General features: G+C 36.6%; 1 protein-coding gene and 1 long non-coding RNA gene across 2 annotated transcripts in view; both read left to right on the plus strand.

Annotated features, from left to right (window-relative positions):
* Window positions 1-24,651, plus strand: part of LOC128680149 (cell adhesion molecule DSCAML1-like) — a 204,901-nt gene that overhangs the window by 20,318 nt on the left and 159,932 nt on the right. The window lies entirely within an intron of this gene.
* Window positions 15,953-17,695, plus strand: LOC135309955 (uncharacterized). Its single transcript, XR_010370225.1, has 2 exons — window positions 15,953-16,509; window positions 16,829-17,695. It is a non-coding gene; the product is annotated as an uncharacterized LOC135309955 (long non-coding RNA).

Genomic DNA, 24,651 nt, shown 5'->3' on the forward strand with positions numbered 1-24,651 from the left:
TGATATGGAGCACGTTACGCAATGTATAGGGCTGACTCAGCAAATCCCGCGAAACCCCAAAAATCCCGCACTCGGCCGCGCGAGGTACAACAGAAGCGTAATAATTTAACTCGCATAAGCCGAGTAATTCCGAATAAAATGGACGTAATCGTCCGTCCAGGAGACAAATTAAAACGACATCCCGGTAAATGATAGCTCTTTTGTATGGGAGTTATGGCTGTATGGAAACGCTACGCGCGATACAAGAATTATAGTAATAATAATTAGAAACATTCGCTTCGTGAAATCCGAATCGCTATGAAAAGCTTGTAATAATAATTGATAATAATGTCTGAAGTTCTTGCGGTTGTCATGTTCAAAAATGTATTTAACAAAATACATGGCATTGAATGAGATCACGTACTCGCTACTTAGCTGTCACTCGCTCTTGTTCGTCTCTCAGGAACTTCGGAAATGCTTTTATTGCCAAAGATAAAATTTAAATAATTTTATTTAAATTTTACCTTTGCCTGTTAGAATTAGAACTAGTTTTTGCTCGTGATTTCTATCTTGCGAAAATATCGGTACTTTTCTATTTTCTTGGGAATCTCGGCAATCCTGTTTTATTGCACCCTACACTTCCTAATAATTCTTTTACAGGGTTCCTCTTAGCTAGGTAAAATTATTCACCCTTTTAATATGTAATTGACATTCCTGCGCGCTCTGTATGACGAAGGGCAAATATAATTTACCATTTTAACAGTTCCACAGCGAAAAATAATGATACGTTTGCGTTCGCACGATTGCAAACAAAACGCAGACGCATGCGGGTAATTAGAGTTTGCGAGTGATGTGTGTGTGAGTGTGCACAACACATGATGAGATGTGATACGTGTGAGGGAAAAACAAATAGGTATCTGAAAGCGAGACACCGCTGAGAGCGGAGCCCTGAGACTAGCAGATGATTGGAATGTAGCACGACTGAACAAACGTAACGCAAAAATCACACTAGCGATTGTGGCAAGTGAGATTCTTCTATTACATATAAAATAAGTCCAAGTGGCACTGGTGCTTAGGGCATTGCATTATACGGGCCGTCCAATTCAGCAATAGTATAGATCGATTGATGCTTTTCGTACAATTTTAATAAGGGTGTAATGTTTTTGGATTGCAACTACTTGTATAAAAGGTTTTATTTAGTTATTTAAAATTTATTTTTGTTTGTCAGTGTTTAGTTAGTTTAGCTAATGTAGCAGAAAACAGTTCGTATGCACGCAAACGTAACACGTACTTTCTAACATTGCATCATCGCTTGTCTTAATTTTCATGCTGTGAATACGGCAATAGCTTATCAGACCAAACCCCAGGAGAAAAGTTTCTTGCTCGAGAAACAATACCGTTTTTCTCAGCCGCCGGCACAAAGGTAACTACCCTTTTTAAGGCGCTTAATGTCTACAAAAACCCACGTGCGTCAGACAAATGACCGACATGAAAAAATATATTACGCGTTACCCCCTCTCACCTGCCAGCGAGCCCATACTTACACCATCGCGTGTTTCTCATACATCGCTCGCTTGAGATACGCTTACAAGGATCTTTTACTGACACAACAGTCAATGTTCCGATTTCAATTTATTTCAACGTGATTTTAAAAGCTCGTACAAATTCCTGAACAAGTTCGATTCCAAATATATTTAGTTAGAAAGACATAAAATGAATTTCATCGATGCTGAGTTTATTTTCCCTGAGATTTAGCGGAGGTGCTCGTTACGGCCGTATGGCGCCACTGAGCGCGGGTAATAAAGAGGAAATTGGATGAAGAATATAACATGAAGTTACGCACTAACTAAACTCCTTTGAATTTAAGATCTAGCTCTCACTACGCTTCTTGAACAAATCGAATTTTAGAGAGTTTTAAATTGTTATTGGTAATTTGTAAGCAAATTTAATTTGTAAAACTTTAAAATTTATCTCTAAAAGATTTTTGATAAGTCCTGCATTACATTCTAAGTTAAATAATAATTAATTATAGTTTTTCTATACTTAATTATTATTTACATCATAACATACAAAATATGATGTTTAATATTACACATAAAACATTTGCTCCAGTTAACAAACTGCCACACTTCTTCTCATCTATTATTCATTAATGTGTTTTATTGGTGCACACAACAGTTTGCAACTTAAACAATGTAATAGTATAGAACTATGGTATGCAAGGCCAAACATGGGTACACAGCATGCTTATCATTGCTGGTCTGACAAGACAACCAAATAAGAATAAATTTAATTTAGAATAATAATATTAATGAACTACTTAAATATATACTGTATAAGTTGCACAGCGAGCGCGGAGTATTTGTGAAACAATTCAATGTTAGGCGATAGATATCAGGTACACATTCGGAGTCGTGAACCTCTTATACAATATTGTATTCGCGGCACATTCTAATTACAGGCTTCTGATAAGAAATATTACAACTACAAAAACGATGTTACGGTTAGATCTGATGGGAATTTTAACTCGTACGTCTGACAAGAAGGTAGTATCCAGCGGAGCGTGTATAGTGGAAAGTGTTTTTCAATGCGCGACGCTTCTCTAGGGTATCAAATTTGAAAAATTTAAGGCGATCTTTCTAGGTACCTACTTAATTTAATACTAAAAGTAAATAATACATTCAGATCGATGGCCATTTGAGATTAATTTCGAGCTATTAGGTACTACTGACGTTAATTGATTTAGATCCAGTTGAATTAATTTTTGTGTGGACCGTAGCAAGAACAGATCTGTAGCTTCCGTCTATCCCTAAGGCGTAAAATAGGCATGAAAAGAAAATATGCATATTATGCATATTTGGTAAACTGCACACTATGGCTATATTTATTTCTTTTAAAAACCTGCCATAAAGTTATTTACTATATTATACTCGTATTTAGGTAGATACTGTAATTTTGTTGTATATTTAGAATTGTGTATTAAAAGTAAATATTACCATAAAGCCGTGTTACTGCAACTTTCACGATTATGAACAATTCGCGGTTTTCCCGCCATTTTCCCTCGAGACGGTGGACTTTGAAAATATTCAAGAGTTGGACGCAAGTTTTCCGCTCAGGAATTCAGAATGGCTGCTATTTACTGAATTATGCACAAGGGCGGTGCAGTGACCCCCCTCCGCTACACGCCCGCACCTCACCCCCGCTGTGCTGTCTATTACACGTATTGTACATTTTTAAAACTCTTATAATGCATAATTGTTCTGATGTTTATGTAGATGTATTGCGTAAACACAGAACTGATTGTATTGTAGTGTGCAAGGGAACAATTTGATAAATAGCTGCTTTATATCAAACAATCCCTCTTGTAATCGTCATACCTAGTTCATTAGTTCGGTCTGATTTCGGTGACTAGCGTGGTATTATGATACAGTACTAAGTTGACGCGATATGAATCATGCAGTCACTGACAGTCAGACGCTTTGAGTCGCTAATCGCCACTCAGCTAACACAGCTGTTTGTTTCACAGCATTTCACTAATTGAACGGTGTAAATACGTAATTCAGAATATTACTTCCCCAGGTTTTAGCAGCTGTTCCAATAAATAAATATGTATATTAGGACAAATCACACAGATTGAGCTAGCCCCAAAGTAAGTTCGAGACTTGTGTTATGGGATACTAACTCAACGATACTATATTTTATAACAAATACATATATTTTAAGATGAAGGACGATAAGGATAATGAGGTCGGCCGATGTCCGTTTCTATGCTCATGGACTATTAACCAATGTCTCTCTCAATCATTATATAATGCGTAATTTCAAGAAGATTAGTTGAGTAGATACACGCGTAGAGGTAACAAACAAACTTACTTTCGCATTTATAATATTAGTTAGGATTGGGATAATGTTTTTTTAGTATTCTTTGCATTTAAGGCTGTTCAATAATAAAATTTATAAATTTCATCGTATATTTATGAAATGGTAAAAACATTACACTATTCCCGTTCAATTCAAAAGGTACCTAAAATAAAACTATTTTTGTATCGCGGGCAATATCGATTTATTTTGATAAATATAGAACAACAACAAAAATACCTGATTTTCGTGTACAAAAATTGGGGATTTCCTATAAAATGGACGGCCTCTGGCGTGAGTGTCGCGGCAATGTGATTAGAGCTGTCGATGGCACGGCGCGACAAACCGGCCCCGCGAGACGACATATTTGTTGCGGGGTGACAAAATATCGAGCGTAAAAATAATAAGCATCACGTCCTCATAATATACGGGGTAGACACTAGAGGAAGTCAAGAGTTACGAAACTCGGTGGTCATGTTTTTTACATACCCCTCCAGAACGATCGGTCTACTTTCCCGTGTTTTGAATATTTGGTTTGATTTTCCGAATACATAGTTATCACTATGTATAGTAATAAATTCATGCTATGAGAAGAATTCAGTTTATAGCTTTTACCGTCTACTTAGTTTTATAATCTACACGGGAGGAGGAAGGTTCTCATAAAAGTTTTGCTTGCTTTGTGAACTATATAGTACCTAATTATGGATTTAAAAGTCAGCACGTACCGCAAAGGCCGGACGCGAATCAGATCAGCCGAAGGCAAAGTTGAACAGCGGATTTACGAGCAATTGTTTAAATTACACCACAAGATAATATTGTTTTCACAAAGAACATTACACAGAACAGATAATGCCGATATAATGTACCTGCACTGAGACATAATTCGAATATTGTGGCTAATTATTTATGTCTGAATCACGATAAACTTCGTGAAGTGCCTTGTCTGTGGTACCGTTGTTTTGTCGTGACGTACGCACGGCGGACGCGTGACGTGTCGCGTGGCTCCGATGCGGACGACAACGATATGTGCGGGCTTTCCGAAAATGATGGGAAACTCTGGTTGTAGTAGACGAAGAATCTTGAAGAATTTCGATTAACCTGGTCGTTTGATTAGATTATTCTTCCTGACTCAATCAAGGAAGTTGTTAATTGTCTAGAACACTGACTGTTCTTAATAGACCATTTGCAGATTGATAATACTGAGCAATGGTATTTCGGGACATTATAATTCCGTTCTCAGAATGGGGATTATAGGTCCTCAGAGTTCGTACAAAGTAAATTGTCGACATAATCCAGCTATCTCTTTCTCCTTCTGTCCTACGACCAATCAGATTGGTTGTTTTATTGTCACCTCTATGTATAAACCAGGTTGTGCTTACCGGTGACACTGTAGATCATACATTAATGTCAGGACACGTATAATTCCACACAGGCACTGCAATCAGCCCATTTCAATAAGTGCCGAGATTTTTATAATGCAAAGCTGTCTAATTTAAAAATGTAATTTCGCTGGCGGGAGCCTGTTTGTTTAAAAATCCAGCAAACAATGGAATTCAATTAAAGCCAGGCGCGGACCGGCGCGGTCCGAGCCGGCGCGGTCCGGTCCGGGCCGGCGGAGCCGCGCTGGAATCCGGTAGTGAGCCGGCCGACCTAAGGGTCGCTTCGGTCCTGGGAGATTGAGAGGCATATTAAGAATTGGATAAGGCAATATTTTATAACTGAAGATAAGATATTTTCACACTAAAAAGTGTGAAATAATCTTCAGTTATGAAATCAATGCTACTTGATTGTATGTACCTAATGTACTCCATATTATCCGTACTAACATTACAAAGAGAAAATATTTGTACTTTAGTTTCTTTGTTTTTATGTTTGTAATACACAAATATTCCTTCAGAAGTAATAAGTATGAGTACGAGCCGCTAGTCTATCTATAAATTAGTATTCAAATGTTAATCGTTCGTATTATAGACCACACACTGGCGACTCACATCCAGGTTAGAAATTTAGTCATGACACATAATATAAGTAGGGTCCAAATATAGTTATGATAAAAGTCCCGGAGAAAACGCTTAATTTTCGCGAGTCCCTGAAAATGATGAATACAATGATTAAGACGAAAGGATTGGACGCAAGTATACAGATAATGTTCTGACTTCAAATTCTGACTGCAACAGTTGCCGCATCCACCGCCCTCACTCCGCGACGAAAACATAATGAAAACAGACTTTTAAAAGCTTTCGCTCTCGCGAGCACTTTTATTTGGTAACTTCGTTATTGCACAAAGGCTTCAAGAGCCGCTTCACGACATATTGTGCGCTTTATAGCTATTCCAATCATTTGCTACACTCATTACTTTTTATATAAAAACTTATTCAATGACATACAGGTCCGCAGCAGAGGTAATATTTTTTTTTAATGAATTTTTACTGTAGTGAAGTCTTGTCGCTTGTTCGTTCCGATCGCCGAAATCATTCAGTTCCAGACTTGCAATATTTTTGTAATTTTTTCTCCCAAAAGCGCAGTGTAACTCTTTACCAGAATAACTTCACTTTCTGCCCCCAAACACGGAAGTACAAAAATAAGGCGGCACGAAAGTAATAAATCCCTCAATGTTAATAACACTGACTGACGTCGGGCTAAAAAATAGCCCCTCTATTTTCCCTGTATGATCATATAAAGGAATTCAATAAGCCGCGTATACGCTCACAATAAGTCCCTCTCCCCCCGCAGGCCCCGCTCGCGTACCACCAACTTCATAAATCCGCACAAGAAAAGAAAGTTTCACAGACGCGCTTTCTCGGCCGTTCATTTTTATCACTGAATAAAATTATTATTTGTACCTGAGGGCAAGTGCGCAGTGTGTATAGTTCTGTGTAGAATACTAAGCAGTAGCACTTTACTACTACTTATTCTGTTGAGGTGGCGATTTCTTTATTATGAGTCTTTGTAAAGTTTCACTGATATTTTATAGGTTTTATTTATTTTTTGAAGATTTTATTCGCCATATTTATTAGCTATTAATAATAGCCGATATGTTAGCTAAGGTGGTTGTTGCTAAGCCGGTGCCTTAGCCCACTATTCTGTATGTGGAAATCTAATTCTAAGCGCCAGATTTTAAAATAGATCCGCACCAATATATAAATCCACTGACGGGTCTCCTAAAATAATAATTTTCGTTATTGGCGCAAAACGTCCCTCATCGTGTTCTAAAATATAATTACCCTATCCATATCGATACTTCCATCCTAATAATATAAAGGCCGCTATTATAACATATAATATATAACATAATATTATATATAATACGTAACGTAATACCTATAGATTGCACAGTATTCATTGTATATAGAGAACGTGGAGGTCTATCAAAGAAGTGCTGATCAGTTTTCTTGCATATAATTCCCTGTACAATAAGATGAAGAACGCCGCGCCGGCTGGCAGCGCCCCCGTTTCAAAGTGGCCTCAAAGCGGAGCCTAATGAGGTGTCGGCGGTATGCGGGCGGAGACAGACGCAGCTCAATACGGGGCTTAAACGATCGTGACGAGTCTTGACGTGGCATGTGCATATCTTTATTTTTTCTGAGTAAAATCCTAGTGCTTTCAGAGCTCTTTTTATGTTTTATTTTTCTCATATCACTTACATACATGTAGATATGTATATTGTGTGTGACAGAACAGAATATTCCAATTAATTTTTAAATAAATGTTTTAATTTAATTTTAAATTGTGTATAATGTTAAACTGTATCCGTTTTTTTCTATTCTTTTTGTTTCTGGCGAATTCACGCAGGTTTCATTCTAAATGAAAAATACCTATTAGATTTTTTTGTTGCATCTCATTTCAGCGCACGTCGTGTTACTGTCACGGCTAAAATATGATAATGTTATCCGGCAACATTTGAATAAATGTCACTTACGTTTTAGATTGAAAGCGAATTCCATTGGTTGTTTCGAAACTCTGGTTTTTTTGATCATCTAATCATAAATATATGATCTATTTTTCTACTGATTTTATCAAAATTTAAAATCAATGGGATTATTGTATTATTCCGAGTCATCCAATCAATTATCGAAAAGTGATTTTTTAACTTGAATGTTCGTGAGAGCAGCTACTTCATAAGGACTTTTCCTGTTTGTCGTGATCTATGGTCAAGAGTTTAGTGATGGTAAGTTAGATTTAAATTTAGAAACTTATACATATAAATATAACTTATAATGAATAATTATAAATGTTGCTAAAATAATAAAGTTCTTTATTCATAATCTAAATACCCTTCGTAAAGAACCGAAGACGAAATACGTTGAGCGTTTGCATTCTCCTCGGCTGACTTGAATTAATTGTGCATTAGCTGTTTGCATCTGCACCTGATGACAAACGAATCGCTCGCTTGTAGCGATATCGCAGCGATCTCGTAACGATCTCGCATCGAGAATTAATTTCAGTTCAGCGAGGATGATAATCGCGAGTTGATTCGATTTGCAGCTTTAGAATTCTGGTAACGTTTTGTGATACTGGCTGCTCTTGCTCGGGGAGGAGGACTCAGTGAAACATTTTCGTTTTCACAGGATCATTTTCCACCAGTGCGTTTTCTAGTAGTTTCTTACTCCATTTGAAGAAGAATTTGGCTTTTGTACATCTACTAAAAACATCTAAGCTTTATATTCATCTCACATAGATTTCATTTCAGGCTTACTCCACATCGGGTTAGTGAGCAGTATTTACAAGCAGCGTTTGTAGTATTTATTAAAATTACACCTTTATTTAACTTTATACACAATTGGATTAATCACTCAGAATATATTTTGCTCTCAACAGATCTATAAAGTCGTACCAGAATGAGTCTCAAAGTCGCATCCAGGCGATCGACAGCATGAATCATTGCGGCAATAAAATTTATCTCCATTACAGAACATTAAAAGCAATTTCCTTCCACTCCCGAAGTGCTTCAAACAAGAACTAGAACTCGATAAAAGTCCTACTGTCGACTATATCAATTGGCGCATATATATTTTTCTAAGCGGCGACTAACACGCTTTCCGAGGCACGCCCGTACAGTTAGCTCGGCGTGTTCCCCTTGGCTCTCAATCACAAGCTTTTTGTACCTGTTCCGGTGTAACGATACCGATACGAATTCTTGGACAAACGTTTGTTGGTAAACGGACGAAATCTTATAAGGACTTCATTTCGAACATTTTAGCGACAGTTAATTGATAACAGAATCATTCTTTTCAGTTTTAAACGTGATTCAGCATTGCAATGCTTTGTCTTTATTTGGACTATTTATTTTACTAAACATAATTCAATGGTCCTTTTGGAGGAGTTTCTCTTATTGTCCCTTGGGGGCAAAGCGAGTAGGTCCCATAGGCACAAACCGCATGAGTTGTGGCCTAGCCTGCTAATGTGATTGTGTGGCGGGCTGCCAAAGCGGCGGCCGCTGTCTTACGGTTATGTGTTATTCTTAAATCCGCGGCGAAGGACCCCACAATGCCCCACAAATATGTTAACTTATACGCGTTTTATGTTAAGTGATGGCTCCGTTTGGCTCCGATAGTAAAGATTGTGTATTTATTTTGAGAAATTTAGTAAGTGAAGGCTAAAATTGAATAAATTCTGACTTAAATTTGAGCCGTGGTAGTAAAAAACCAGACGTGGTTTGTAAATTGTTCTAAGAAATAAATAATGAGTAAATAATATATTGATTTACTTTTAAACACGGCCCATGACTGAACCCCGTATATACTTCACACGTTACATGATGTAAAGCGATATCTTCGTATTGGAGAACGAACCGGTGCGGCCAAATGGAGATAGAGTGGGGGCGTTTAGTCCTACGATGCTATTAGTTATTATCCATCATACCAAGTAGTGTGACAGGGAAGAAAATATACTTCTGTGTCACACTAGCGAGACAAAAAAAAATACAGACCGTGCGTTACGTGACGCGATGCGAAGATTGGTGGCGACACGCGACTTGATCAAACGTTACATATTTATGTACTGTTCGTGATAGTTACAAAAAATATTTGTTTTCAAACTAATAAAATTTGTAAGCGAAGAGCTTATTTTGAAGGTAAATATTTTGTTTTTCCCAAGGAGGTTAGTGACAGGCTTAATTTATAAAAGATTTAGAATGTTTATAATTTTCCTTAATGGGTTCACGAGATTCCTGCGAGCGCTTCGAGGCTGCGCTGCGCTGTCACTACAATTTTTCAAATAATAAATATGAGAATCAATTTCATTACCAGACTTTATTGAATAATTGATCTATGCCTGGGTACCGTTAGTAAAGTTAGTTTTATTAATATTTGATTTTAGAAATCCCTTCTTTATTGTAAGGATAGCTCGGCCGCGGCGGTCGAAACGCTCGTGAGAGTGACCTTAATGCTTCGCTATTTATAGAAAGTTTTAAAGTAGTCAAAGCTTACCTAAGTACTTTTTTGCCAAATACCAATTTGAAAAACGTTATATTTGAGTTAATACTTTTAATTCAAGTTTGCTCTAATTTAACGATTAATTATCCTTATGCCAAATATGTTTAGGCGACTAGAATACGTTAAAAGAAAACAAACGTTGACATGCTCCCTCTGTCATCAAACGGCACTCGAAAAGACAGCAGGAAACAGAAACGGCTTCTTGAAAATCTATTGTCTCTGTGCTAAATGTGATCAACATATTTAGTTTTTGAGTTACAAACAAAGTTATACACTATTTGTTTTTCTTTTTACAATATTAGTATGGAAGTATTGGATATGAATAGTATAGATTGAAGATTACGGTTAAACATTTTACTACTTATTATAATTATAACACTATGGATTCTTATGTATGATGTCAATGTAGGCATTGCAAGTAAGTGTAATTAAGCGGTGGTGGTGTAATAGTTAAGACGCCCGCCTGTGGATCGAAAGGTCCCAGGTTCGAATCGTACTCGTGCCACATGAGTTTGTATATCAATCTGACTCATGTATAGTGGTTTTCATCGACCACCACTTGCTTCCGATGAAGGAAAAACATCGTGAGGAAACCTGCACACTGGTTGATTATTATTAACTTGTGTGTGAAATGGAGAAGGCAATGGCAAACTACTCCATTAATAATGCCAAGAAAGTTGTTGTGTGTGTTTAATTCCAAGTAATGACCACGATCCTCAGCCTTGAGGAATACGACTATGAAGAAGAGATTCCACGATATCCCGCGACAAGTTTGAGTGAACCTCGAACCCGCGATCGACGAATTAATCCGCGAAATACTATTATATAATATAAGATATACGATAGTGCCCCTCCCTCGCATCGCCGCACCCCCGCACCTCCCTCGCACCATACATCAGTGAGTTTGATACAATTTGCCGCGGAGAGTCGCCACTTTGATGTATGGCCGGAAAAATAACAGTGCCAGATTAAACGGACGCCGACGGCGGTAGGGCGGCCAGCCGGGAACAAACATATTACCTTTCATTTTTACATGCACAATAAAAATATATATATTGTACATTTTCTTCTAAACAACTGAAAATCAATCGCTTTTCTATGAGCGATATGGCTTTTAATTACTATTTGGTTAAAAAAAATTATATTAATTATAACTTTGCTTTGGAGTTTGTAATAAAACGTATACAACAATAAAACTATAATACTGTATACACGTCCTCTCAACCTATCGCCGGTTGACTGTAAGAGATCCCTACATGGGATAAGTCCGCCGTTGTACAATGTATCTTTCTTGTATTAATTTTGATTAATGTACTTATTTTCGTGCAATAAAGTTATTACAAACAAACTAACATATTCTTTGCTAGGTGAAAGGTAGCAAGGTGAGATATTGTGTATTCCTTTCAACGAATTTGATTGAGAAATTTTGTGAATATACATCTTTGTTATAAATAAGCTTATAACGGACGCTACGTGTGTGATCTCTTCAGAGGTCAAATATATAAAGCGGAGCGATCATCATCATATCGAGTGTGTTTTGCTAACACTGGTGTCAGATATTATTCAAGTCGCCTAAAGGCATCTGACATGACTTTTGCGACTACTTACCGCCATCTAGTGGCAGTTAGTCGCATACACACTACGGAACTAAACTGTCCACCAGTGTGCAGGTTTCCTCACGATGTTTTCCTTCACCGGAAGCAGCGGAGCGATAGAAATTATTCACAGTAGTTCTATAAAAAACGAGCAAAGAAAATCCTTTACATTAAAATTGAGAAATACTATTTTTTTCGACATATAATTGTAAAAATTCCCGATACGCTAGAGTATTTGGTGCCTCTACACTCGTAGAGAAAAAAAAAGGATCCCTCCAACGTATTATGAACATTTTTAGGAGGATAATAAGGTTGCTTTTTCTATCGTGTTATTCCAACCACGGCGCCTCGACGCGGCAGGAGGCTGATCAGAAAATTCAGCCATTACTCCATCCGATGACTTCCCGATCCAAAAAATAAGGAAAGCGTAGAGCACCAAAAATACAACACAAACGATCAAACGACAATAGGTCACTAGCTGAGCTGATCTACTTTCACCAGTCTAGGGCCGCTGCCGTGGACCTCAATGCGGTGGTAATAGAGGCGAATCCGCGAATTTAATATGTACATTGTTTACTACTGACATGTTGAGAAAATATGAATTTCCCAGTGCCTGCTTTTGTGATATTTTAGTCAAGTGAAAGGTAATGCTGTACATCACTAGCCTCTCTTCTAATTACTAATTTTGGTAAAACATTTTTTATTTAAGAAAATTTTAACCTTGAATAAAAATATTGTATGAAAAAAGCTTCACGTGTGCTGGGTGTAGGTAGAGATGTATCTTCTATAACATCATTATTCTGAGCCCAAATTTACTATTGCTCGGTTTTGTTCGCGATTGTTTATGGCAGATTAAGGGAGCCGATATGCCTCAGCCTCTTTTATGTTCTTCGGGGCCTTATGTAACTGTGTTTACTGATTTCTCCCTCTAAGAGGATAAAAAATATGTCGGTAGCTTTTTGCGTATCAAAAATAAACGATATTTCGCCGAATCTCCGGGATCCAAGTAGATTATCTTTTTATCGAAATAATATAGCGGCGATTGAAAGGGTTTGGGGCTTAGGCGCCTTTGTCAGATTTGGTCGCGGTTTGAATAACCGTTACAACACACCAGGGGAAGGCGAAACGTTTGGATGCCCACAGTATGCTTACTTACAAGATTTCGACACGGGATAAAAATAAATCCAAATATATTTAGTGAGTTAAATTTCTAGTTACCATAACTTATTTCCATTGCAATAGATATAGTGTTAATAAATATTTAATTATACAATGGTTACAAGCTTAATGAAATGATTTACCTACTTCCTAATTAAGCTAGAAATTAACAATACATGTATAAATTGCTAAACATGCAAATTGAGATAAATAGCGTGAGCTGCTTGAAGCAGATCGCCGACAACAGACTGCAGCTCCGCGACACAATACATTGCTGATCCACGAGCACAAAGGATTTCTTTCGCAAAGAGCTTCACGCTGGAATAAGCTAAAATATCACTATTACTGACAATTACTTTTGGAGCTCTTTATTTTATACTTTGCTGTTTCTGTCTATTTACTTTTCTCATTAACTCTATAAAGTGAATGTTGTTAACACTTAGCTGATTTGAGCAATAAACCCTGGTGCATCTTCAGATCATACTTATCATAACAATGCAGACAAACATCGGGCCTGGTAAGAATAAATATAAAACTGGTAAAAATAGTTTTGCAACGAAATAAGTGGCCGAAGTTAGCTGATTTAATTTTTTAATCTTACTAATTATCAATTTCTAAATCCTGCCGTATTACTTAGAGTTCATTTGAAATTTAACAATTCACAGGCGGAATTTAGAAAATGACTGGGTGCGGAGTTTTGGTGTTTGAGTGGGGGGAGGGGGTAGGGGATAGGTTTTCATTACTCTTTTTCCGATAGCACGCGTCCAGCGACAAAGAGCTTAGATTGGAATAGAAATTGCAAAACTAGTTATTTCGCAAATAAATATTACAATGACAATACAGTTGCAAGGTCGTCGGAGGCATCAAACTAGGGCGATTTAAATTTACTCAATTAATACAATAGATTAACTAACCTATAAGATTAATAAACCATAACATTATAACTTTCGATTTGTCAATATTTCTAATGGTAAAAATCTTTTATAATCATAATTTGTGCGTCTATTGACTAGCCAATAAACATTTTGAAATGTTCAAAATTTTTAGGATATCACTTATTACTTTGCACAGTTTTGAACGATCATGCTAGTATTTTCATTAATTTGCAACTATCAGTCAGTCAAGTTTTCCATTCACTCATAAATATCAATCAGAATTGAATGGAGCGCATCTGGCGAGTTCGCGATGTCGATGTGAATACAGCATGTTGACAATCATCACATTGCATTAATTAATGGAAGCGAGGGCGGTAACCACTTGCTATGAAACACATATTGTATCCATTAGAACGATTCAATTATATCCTGAAGATTGGTTTGAAATGACTAAAGAAAATACTGGAAACTTGAGGCTAGATAAATGTACAAAAAGGAAAATATATATTCTGACTTGTTTCATTATAAGAAATTATGTTGAAATGAAGAATAGTTCTCAAGCTTTAATAAATGCTTTAATAAATTATACAATTTAAATCAACCTACTACATTGGATAAATAGATACAAAATAAATAAACATGCAAATTTAAACCAGAGTCGAAAACATTGAACTATAAATGGACAACTATCAACGGCCCCTACTAAACACTTTTGTATCGGGAAACCAATGAGCACAAGCTCAGCTGGCCTACAACAGCAGGCAGATAAATAAGTACAAATTGTCCACGTTGGTAATCGAAACCAGCACGTGGGTGAAGTGCGGGTTTTTTCACTTCTTACCATCGAATCGATTCGAAATGAGACACAGCAAACCAATCACCTTGCGCCATTGTGACGCAACGACAACCACACTGTAATGTTATTGGATCGCTGAGTCACACTTCGAATCGAATCGATGGTGAGTGAAAATGCAAACCCGCACTTCGCCCTCAGGAGCACTAGGTCACTGGGTCGAAATTCTTTGTTGAAAATATTTGTTTGATTTTTTATCAACCTGTTATTGACATTATAAAAAGAGACGACGGCATACACTGGTATGGTTTTGGCAGAAGGGGATATCCTAAAAAGTGCTTTTATATCGTCGTCACAGATGATATGCGTGTCATAATTCATTAAGAAAGTCGAAGAACATGCAAAGTGGAGAAAAATAAGTAATAAAGCGAACCTTGGACTCCGACACTTTATGGCCGTTGAAGTAAACTGAAAAGAACTCATAAAGAGAGAAAGAAAGAGAGGGTTCCACGTGTTTCTCAGCTCGCGAGAGCAGAATCTCATAAGCGGCTGCTGTGACACGGCGCCGGCCGCGACGGGCATGGTCTTTTTACAATCCCGTGTCGACGCCAGATTGCAGACTGACGCCTGGGAATCACCCGAATAACCCTAGACACATATGAGTATCATAAGGCTGAATGTACAATTTGCTTGTGTATAAAATTGGCCACCAGTTATGATTAACAACACACTCAATAACAAAATAATTGTGAGATTCCATGAATCTTTACTATCAACTAATACTGGACAGAATTTTTTAAAATGGCAAACTTTGGAGGCGTGTCGTTCTCCACCTGTTTATAATCATTGGCCATACTATTACTGTCACATGGTTTTTCATTAAATTTACTCAATTTTCATCTAATTTAGTGTTGCTATACTGGGTCACGCATTATATGCTTTAGAATATAAAATCTAAAGCAGTTTTTCTCCAGCCTTTCTATACATTAGCATGGAACTCTCATCCTCACTAATGAGATGTTCTAATGAAGTCATTTGTATGGGAGCACGGCGCTGCAATCACGGCTCTAACACGGGAACTAACAATCACACAGTTATATATTTTTCTTTATATTTTAAACGAGTAACCTTACGATGACGTGAAGTTTTTGACATAAATGTTAATACCATTATCTGAATATCCATTATTTCTAAATATATGTCTCATAAAGGCATCTACGAGCATGTAAATCGATTTTATCAAATTTGAGTAAGAGATTAAATCTGCCGTCATACGGAAAAAGGACGCATCTGACGTTTTTATCGAAAATGAGTTTCATACTGATTCGGAATCAGGAGAATAAGACGCATCTGCTAGTATTTTTAAAGTTTGCTAAAACAAACGCAACCTATAAAATCTGACTGCAAAATAGGACGTATCTGCAATATTTCACTAATGATACTAATTTGGATGGACCTTTCTGTTCTATAATAAATTGAAAAGACATATTTAAATAGAAATGTCTTTTTTTAACACAGTTTTTGTAATGTGTCATATAATGAAAAGGCATTTCTATATTGTAATAAAAAGAAAAGTCGGATTGGCGAAGATGTGCCTCTTTATGTTAGCATTGTTCACTTATGTATACCAGGCGTAAAACTACCTAGACGCAAGTGGCAGTAGCGTCCTTTTTTCGTAATATCGTTTGATGTGCGGGGACTGCGGGGTAAAGGAGGAGTTCGTGGCACGTTGTCCGCACAATCAGTTGCGCCTAGGCAGCCGAGGCGAAAGACGACGTCTATGCGACGCTCGTCTCCGTGTTTTTTACGGAAATATGGTAAGTATATGCACGATATTTTCATGTGTAATATTCAATTTATGACATTGCAAACGTTACTGCCTATCCAACATTAACAACTAAAAATGTAATAATTGCTAATAAAACAAATCGCCTCGGCACGCCACGGGTTTAGATGGGTGGTATGTCTGAATGTGGTGGTGGTGATGGTGATATGTATGAATATTTACGCATAAGTAATCCCACTATAGGTTATATTTTACTTTATATTTATTTTATTATTATGCATAAGTATACGCATCCTGGCTTTGGCCTGGTTCCCAGTTAAAAATTTAGGTTTTGGTTATAATTGTTACAGTCTAATCAAGCGAGATCATCGAGGTGCTCAAAAATAATTTCGTTAGTACAACCAACTAGTTCCAGTGAAACTAATTACTTGAATAACGAAATTTTGAATAACGATGCTATGGATAACCAAATGTTGAATAATGATACTTTTGAGATTTTGAATAACGAGATTTTGAATGACGAGATTTTGAATGACGAGATTTTAAAATAAAAATTGATTTAATTGGATTTTGATTCAGACGATTCAATTTTTGATAAAGATTTTATATCTTCAAGTTTAGAACTGCAAAAAAGTTCCGAAGATTCAGACTGCTCAATGGACATCATTCCTAACTCTCAGCCGATTAATATTATCATTCCGGAGTCACCCGAAGAGTCTGATCAAGATAGTTTGGAAAATCTAATGAAGAAAGGGCAAGTTAGGAAACGTAAAAAGTATGACAAGACACCAGCACAGAGGAAACAAATGGAAAAAATTGCAAATATGGAAAATAAGTATCAGTTAAAACCTGGATGTAATATGATTACTAAGTCAAGATTAATAGGGATTAAGCAGCCATGAAAACATTTATTTAATTAGAAAGAAGAAGTAATAGAATAAGTTTTTTATGTAGTTGATTTGATTTCAATTGGAGTGATCTCAAACAATTCTTTTGGAATGTTCACTAAATCCCAAGCATAATTTCATAGAATTTCAAGAAGTGGGTTCTCAGGAACATATGTATACTAATACTCTGAATTTATTGAGCTACCAAAGCTGTGATTGTCGTTTTAGTACTGCAAATTTTTAAAATTTGCAAACTTTCAGTATTAGTATAATTTCTTATTAGACCTTTTGTGATGTTTAATTATTATGTCAATATAAAATAAATTATTTCGTAACGTGTTTTTTTTCATTTTGTTTTAAACTCCAATTCAAAGATGAAAAACGAAAAATTTTAATATAATACATTTCTTTAATAATAGTAATAATAACTTGAACAGCAGCTAATGGCTAAAAATGTGTTTGTTAAATAGTAAATTACAACCAATTTTTACATTCTTACTAAGTAGTAAAGACGGCTCTTAAAGTTTCTGAGTTGAAAAGACACATATAGCCATATACGTCTTTTCAATACAGTATTCAAGATTTTTCTATATTTTTTTTACTAAGAAGAAAAATAAAATTTTAATTATTAACGATATTAAATAAAAAATAAATATAATAAATACGTATACCCATAGATCTCACTTATTTACACATTTTACAACCGTAAAAGTATATAATATCTTAACCTCTTTCGCGCAGCAAACTTTTTAAATTGAAAATCACAAACTATTTTTTTTCTCCGTTTTCAAGTTAGTGCAGAAACGTCATTTCTCCGTATGACGGCAGAAATTATGTCCTAAGTTTATTAGATACACATTTGTTATAGTGCGATACAGATGAAAGCTCGCAATTTCCCAGAGCCAGTGAAAGAAACGCGATGCAAGATGGCGGATGACAGCTACGTACCATACATTCAACAGAAATAATTATTCTTGAAAAGACGCTTGCACATCATCTGCACCCGAGCACTGCGTGTCGCGAGTGCAGTGCGCTCGTCTCCCGGGGTTGTCGCTGGACGTCTGTGCGCGAGTCGCGGGGGACCAGACGTACTCAGCAAATAGATGACTGTTTGAGCTGAGCATTATCTTCTATTTCATTTAAGATATACCTAGAAGTATTTTCAAAAATAATGAATTAACGGAATTATTTCTTTTCTAATTTTCTATGCAATCTCGAACGATAACGTAGCGTATTTATTTAACATACTGACCATATGGTCAATAAAAAATATTCTATACAGGTTTTATTCTACTCATGTGTATCTTCATTGAAAAATTGCAGGTAATTTTTCATCATTAAGTGACCTAAACTCACATACATTAATATTATCGCTTTTGTAGTTTGCACCTCGTTAAAATATTCTGTTTTTATACCTCGTTAGGGTCCAAGAAATCGATACAATTCCACGTAATGCAATTGATTAACTAATATTAGTACTGTAAATAATATTAGACACATTCAAAGGTAATTACCATATAAGTTTCATAACACACGACTCAATTCACACAGGCTAGCACATAACAATAATTATCATAGCATCGAGCTCATTGAGCTGCGTGAAGCAGTTGGAGCGAATTAATCATAATTATATCATCACCTCAATCGTGGTAGCTCATTTTACATTAATGTCGGTATTAACAAGCGTTTTGGATTCGTTCGTCTGTTATTGCGATACGATTCCTGTGAATCCACATTAACAGAGACCGAGAGATGCAAAATTAAATTGTTAATCCATTTTACATTGTTAGTGTTATTTGCTTCCTAGAATTCAAACCATTTACTATCCAGATCCCATCCATTTCAGGTCCAAATTGTAGCAGACATGATTACAACATAAGCGGCGTTATATTGCTTTGTATTGCTTGATTTACGGGGAACATCTCGATTATGTTGGTCTGTGCTTATTATTCATATCGAATCTTAAATGAAACTTTATTGATTTTTATTACATTGAAAAATAGCTTTCCAATAAATGAAGAATGTCGTACGTATTATCAGCTTTTTGAGAATATTTCCCGCAGGTACGTTTAAATATTCCCTCTTGTATTAAGAACAAGAATTGTATATTAGTTTAGGACCTAGTTTAGGATCTTTTGAAAGACTATCGGTTTGTGCATCTTTACAATAACTCCTTCCTCTTAATAGTGGACAGAGCTCAATCAAGATAAATAAGTTATATTTTATGTTGTGTCATTTCCTCAAATCGTAGATAAGTTTTTTCTGATTGCGGCTCAGCTGTCTGCCGGCTGTAATGTTGCTCAAATTGTACGAAATTTGTAACAAAAACAAGCGAAATCGTCCTAATTTGACACTGATCCCGGCTTACGAATGTTTTTGATGCCGACCGCTAAAATATTCAATGGGAGTCGGTCCGCGGTTGTGAAATATTAATAAAAATCATGTAAGCATCTGTTGGGGTTTAGGCTGCTATTTATCTTGTAAAATATATTTTTTGTCAAAATCGTCTTGAGTTTCTGGCTTCTATTTGTTAATTTTCCTTTGGGTGAACATTATTTGGGGATTACTAAAGCATTTTTACGAAGGGTTTCACGAAGCCCCGCGATTGGCTAGCGAACTTTTCTAGGTTATCTCTCGGAGCTTTCGCAGATAACGGCGCGTTTTTCGGAGCTTTTCCCGCGAAGGTATCGAACTTCGCCGCGACCGGTGATGCGTGGTATCAAGCTTTTGTGGAAATCTCGTCTATTTTACGTGGAAATTTATTTTCCTTTATTTTATTATAGGCAGCAGGTAAGAAACTATTGGTTGTTTTGTTGTCGACCTTTGAATTAACAAAGCTGGCTGGGTTTCATTTCCATCACATCGCGTAATAATGATTATTGATGGGTGTCTGTGTCTGTTGCAAGTATTGAGTTAACCGATTGTACATACAGGAGTCGTTGTGTGTGTTTGTAACACCATTTTGTCGATCTCGTCTGTTCAAACCCTTTTCACAGAAATAGATAAAAAAATTAATTGATACGTTTAAAGGTATCAAGTTAAACGCCACGCCAGGATCAGGCTTTTTTCAAAAATAAAAAGCTTATAAAATTCTCTACCTCTGTAATAAACAAAAAACGGATAAAAACTTTGAAGAGAAAAGATTTCATATTATTGGCTAAAATTTCTTCAGCTCCTTTCCATGGGGGGTTAAAAATGAAGAATTGGAATTAGAGCTCGCCAGCGTCGCGTCCCGCCGAGCCGGCCCTGATGGACATCGGATTACCGCAGCTTACGACCGAGCCGGACGCTATACATACACATTGTGTCTGAGAATAATAGCAGTTTAATATGTCTATCGCAGATTTATAATATCTTATTGGTAACTATGTTATAAGCTGAGCTTCCACGCTGGTGTGTGAGCGAAAGAAAACATAGAATGTGCCAGCTTCTTCTCCCGCGCCGATTGTAAAAGCCAATCAGCAATCAATGGGTTATAAACTGGAGATGGTTCCCCCCTAAAATAGGACCAATACATATTCTCTCGTGGTTGTCATACGAGGCGACTTAGGGACATAATAGCCTAGGCAGCTGTTAGGCAATAATAGTATTTCCAAGGAGGGTTGACCTCAGGCATGCGGCCGTCCATTTTTCACTCAGAGCTTTTTAATATTTTTTAATTTATTTTATTAAGGTTTTCACTCATGTCTCCCAACTTGCACTAAAATCCACTGAAGCCCGACGCACTTTAAAGCTGTCACTCTGTCGAGCTGCGACTTAAAGCTGTCCCGATGATGTTAGTTATACTCTGGTCCTTGGAAATCATTCCTTTATTAAATTTTTATCACCTATTCGAAATTTAGATGCGTATCTCTAAAGCACCTCTACTATAATATCCGTGCAGCAACTTATAAGATTAATTGTCAATTGACGTCTTTGGAAAAAAGGGTTGCGCCACTTTTTTGACAAATTTATGATTTTTTTGACAATGATTTTTTGACGTTGATAAGAGTGGGTTGCACCAGTCAGCTTTGAAATTAACTTTAACCTGTACGCCGCCGATACGTACGATTATTTAAAATAGCGTATTTTGCGCAGATTAAACCCTCCCTAAGTGATGCATATCATTCTGAGTTGAATAAAGAATTTTGAATTTAGAACCATTTTTATATCTTTATAGGATCGAATTGGATGAACTAACCAATTTTCATCTCGAAACACAAACTTTACACACTGATGTCCCAATAACAATAGATAATCTGATGAGAATCCTGAAGGTAACAGCTTCACAGCTCTCTGACACAACGAATTTCAAGCTAAATACGGTTCAGATCTCACTGGCTGCTGTGACATGAGTAAATACGATGTGAATTGAAGGTAGTCTTCATAGATAAGCGTTTTGTGTGACAGAGAGTCGGCCTATTGAAAAAAGATGGTCGAAAGGAAATGTATGTCCATTTTAATTTCAGCTCTAATAAATTATCATGTCCGTGATCAAGTACACGTTTATGTACATGAGAATAATTAATATAAGCACTTAAATGTTTTAAATATTCGAACCTAATTTTCGTCATTGTTCATCAATAGCCCGAGGACAATGAAACTAAGAAAATATAACATTCAATTTATAAATGACTTGTTTTGACCCACGGTTAAAGGCACTTAATGCTCACAGTATTGGGTCATACAGATAAAATTCAAATTCAAAAATTCAAATAATTTATTCAGAAATTAGACCTTCTCAGGCACTTTTTCACGTCAATTTTTATATTTATAGTTATTTCTCAAAAGCTACAAACTACTGGCATTTCGGAACGACCACTGTTGAGAAGAAATGCCGAAAGAAACTCATTTGAACAGTGTTGGTCCCTATCATGCCAGATCGGCTTACCACTGAAGGCATCACTCAGGTCATCTGTTCCCTCATCGGCTGATTTCGCTGGAGACCGCACGGTATATTCACCGAACGAAGCTATCTGGATCTCTGGACAAATTTTCAATAGTGTCCGAGAAATCCTGTAGAATCCTATTTTAATAAAGACATTTAGGAAGATTCCTCTGGTATGTTCTAGAAAGACACACATTATTTGAGACCACAAAAATCCCTTTTCATTTGTAACTAGCGGCCCGTCCCGGCTTTGCTCGGGAGCCTAACTCCTGTTTTTATGTTTATTCATTACAAACATGTTTGTATGGATTTCAGTATAGTAGTGGTGTGTTTAGCTGATGAACGTGGCCTTCGAGATTCTCTACTCGTGGCTCTGTCTACCCCGTAAGAGATGAAGTCGTGATTGTTATTAATGTATATTTTTTTGTTTAACTCCCCAAAAGCAACGTAAATTTCACGTTGCTTTTTTGTTGTTGTTGCAAATTAATTATGAAACGTAAATGTTCATTTGGTATATCATAATTACTTTCTATACTATTTACATGTATAATTATGTCGGTAATTTCTTTATTTATATAATATTATGAGCCATACAAGTTGTGTACCTACGTGTAGTAATTGGTATATTCGGGTATCATTTAAAATTAAAGTTTTTAATATAATTTACTTTGACATGTTTTATCTAACAATTGTGTTATTATGTGCTCTCTTTCATCTGAGATATTCGGTATCTTCGTCGGCCGTTGAATGTCGGATCCCAGGCTCCCAGGCTAACTGTATTGTGTTCTCATTTAAAATAAAATATTTGTGAACAAAGGCCTAACATATAACTGTTTGTAGCAGAAAATGTAGAAAATAAACACTTTATGAAAAATTCTGATTTTTCGTTTCAAATGACGGCACCCCATAAAAGATGACATATATCTCTCGCCATTCGATCTCGACGACCGCCACATTACCGTAATGTGCTCCACATCAGAAGACGTTACGAGACGAGACATCAATACGAGAGCAGTAAAGCCTGCCATTGAACACAGGCCCTGAGGGCTATTCAGTGACAGTAAGCAGACCAATCCCCGTACAGCCTACAGCTCATAAATTGGCCACAGAAATTCATTGCAAATTGGCCTCTGTTGCCAACGCACAAAGTTTCATATAGTGTAACTTGACATGCAGTCGATGTATGGCAGATAATAGTTACCATGTTTTTTGTTGTTGAGTGTTAAGAGAGTTGGACCTATATTACTTTATATACTTGTAATCAGAGTCAAAATATGTAATATGGCTTAAAGGGTGTAAATTATAAACATACATTTTAACCGTTGAAACCAGTGTGCACACCTGCGACTCAATGTGGCGCTGATGTGTTGCCGGCTATTATGTAATACATTAGCTGCGCCCCGTGGTTTCGCTCCTGCGGGAATTTCGGTATAAAAAGTATCCTATTTGTATATTCCAGGTAAAAAATAAGATTTTTCTCGTGTACTAAATTTCATTACAATCCGTTCAGTAGATTTTGCGTGAAATAGTAAGAAATATACATACATGCTCGCCAATTTTCGCATTTATAATATTAAGTAATATTAGTGTAATTTGTAAACCCATTGCCTATAGCTATGTTGCAGCCATCTGGTTAAATTAGCCATTTGATTGGAAGGCTAGCTCGTTCATTGAACGCCGGCATTCAATTGGACAAATGACTTGGCTGAACGTTACAAGCCGTTTTAGCCGTTAAATGGAACGACTTTGTACACTACAAAGTCGTCCCATTTAGGGTAACTATGAGGTCGCAACTAAAATGATAACCTTTCTTAAGATTGTATATACCTACCTAATTATTAAACATCACTTTTATCTAATAACCAGCTATAGCACGCAGCTTCGGCCGCGTGAACTTACCTTGCAAGAAAAGAAACGAAATAAATGGCTGCCACAGCTATATTATATGCGGTATACTAGATTAGAAAGCGTGTTTGACGTCTGTCTGTAACTTGTACGTCGACAATACGTCGCTGTAATGAGCTCGGTAATTGACCCGGCCCTCAATTCCCGTAATGAGGCACATTCAGATGCCCGCTCGAAGGGGCTGCAAGGAAAGTGTGGTTGCCGTTGTTACACGACCTGCTGGCTTTTAAAATAGAGAAACTTTCATGAAATAATCACACGTCTTCACCGGGAACCCATCATTTTATCACAATTCACTTCAGCGATTTTCATTCCCCATAACATCAAAGTTTTGTTACCCATGATTTTATTTCTATGTAAGTTTCTGTTTACAAAATATTTGACATATCAATTTTTACTTCATTAAAGGCAATGTACACTTATCACTAAGGGTGGGTTGCACCGTCAACTTTGACGTTAAGTTTAATGTGCGCAGGAAAGGTACTACGGTGTGACGGATAGATTTGTAAGGTTA

Source organism: Plodia interpunctella, chromosome 23, assembly GCF_027563975.2.
Source record: "Plodia interpunctella isolate USDA-ARS_2022_Savannah chromosome 23, ilPloInte3.2, whole genome shotgun sequence".
NCBI lineage: Eukaryota > Metazoa > Arthropoda > Insecta > Lepidoptera > Pyralidae > Plodia > Plodia interpunctella.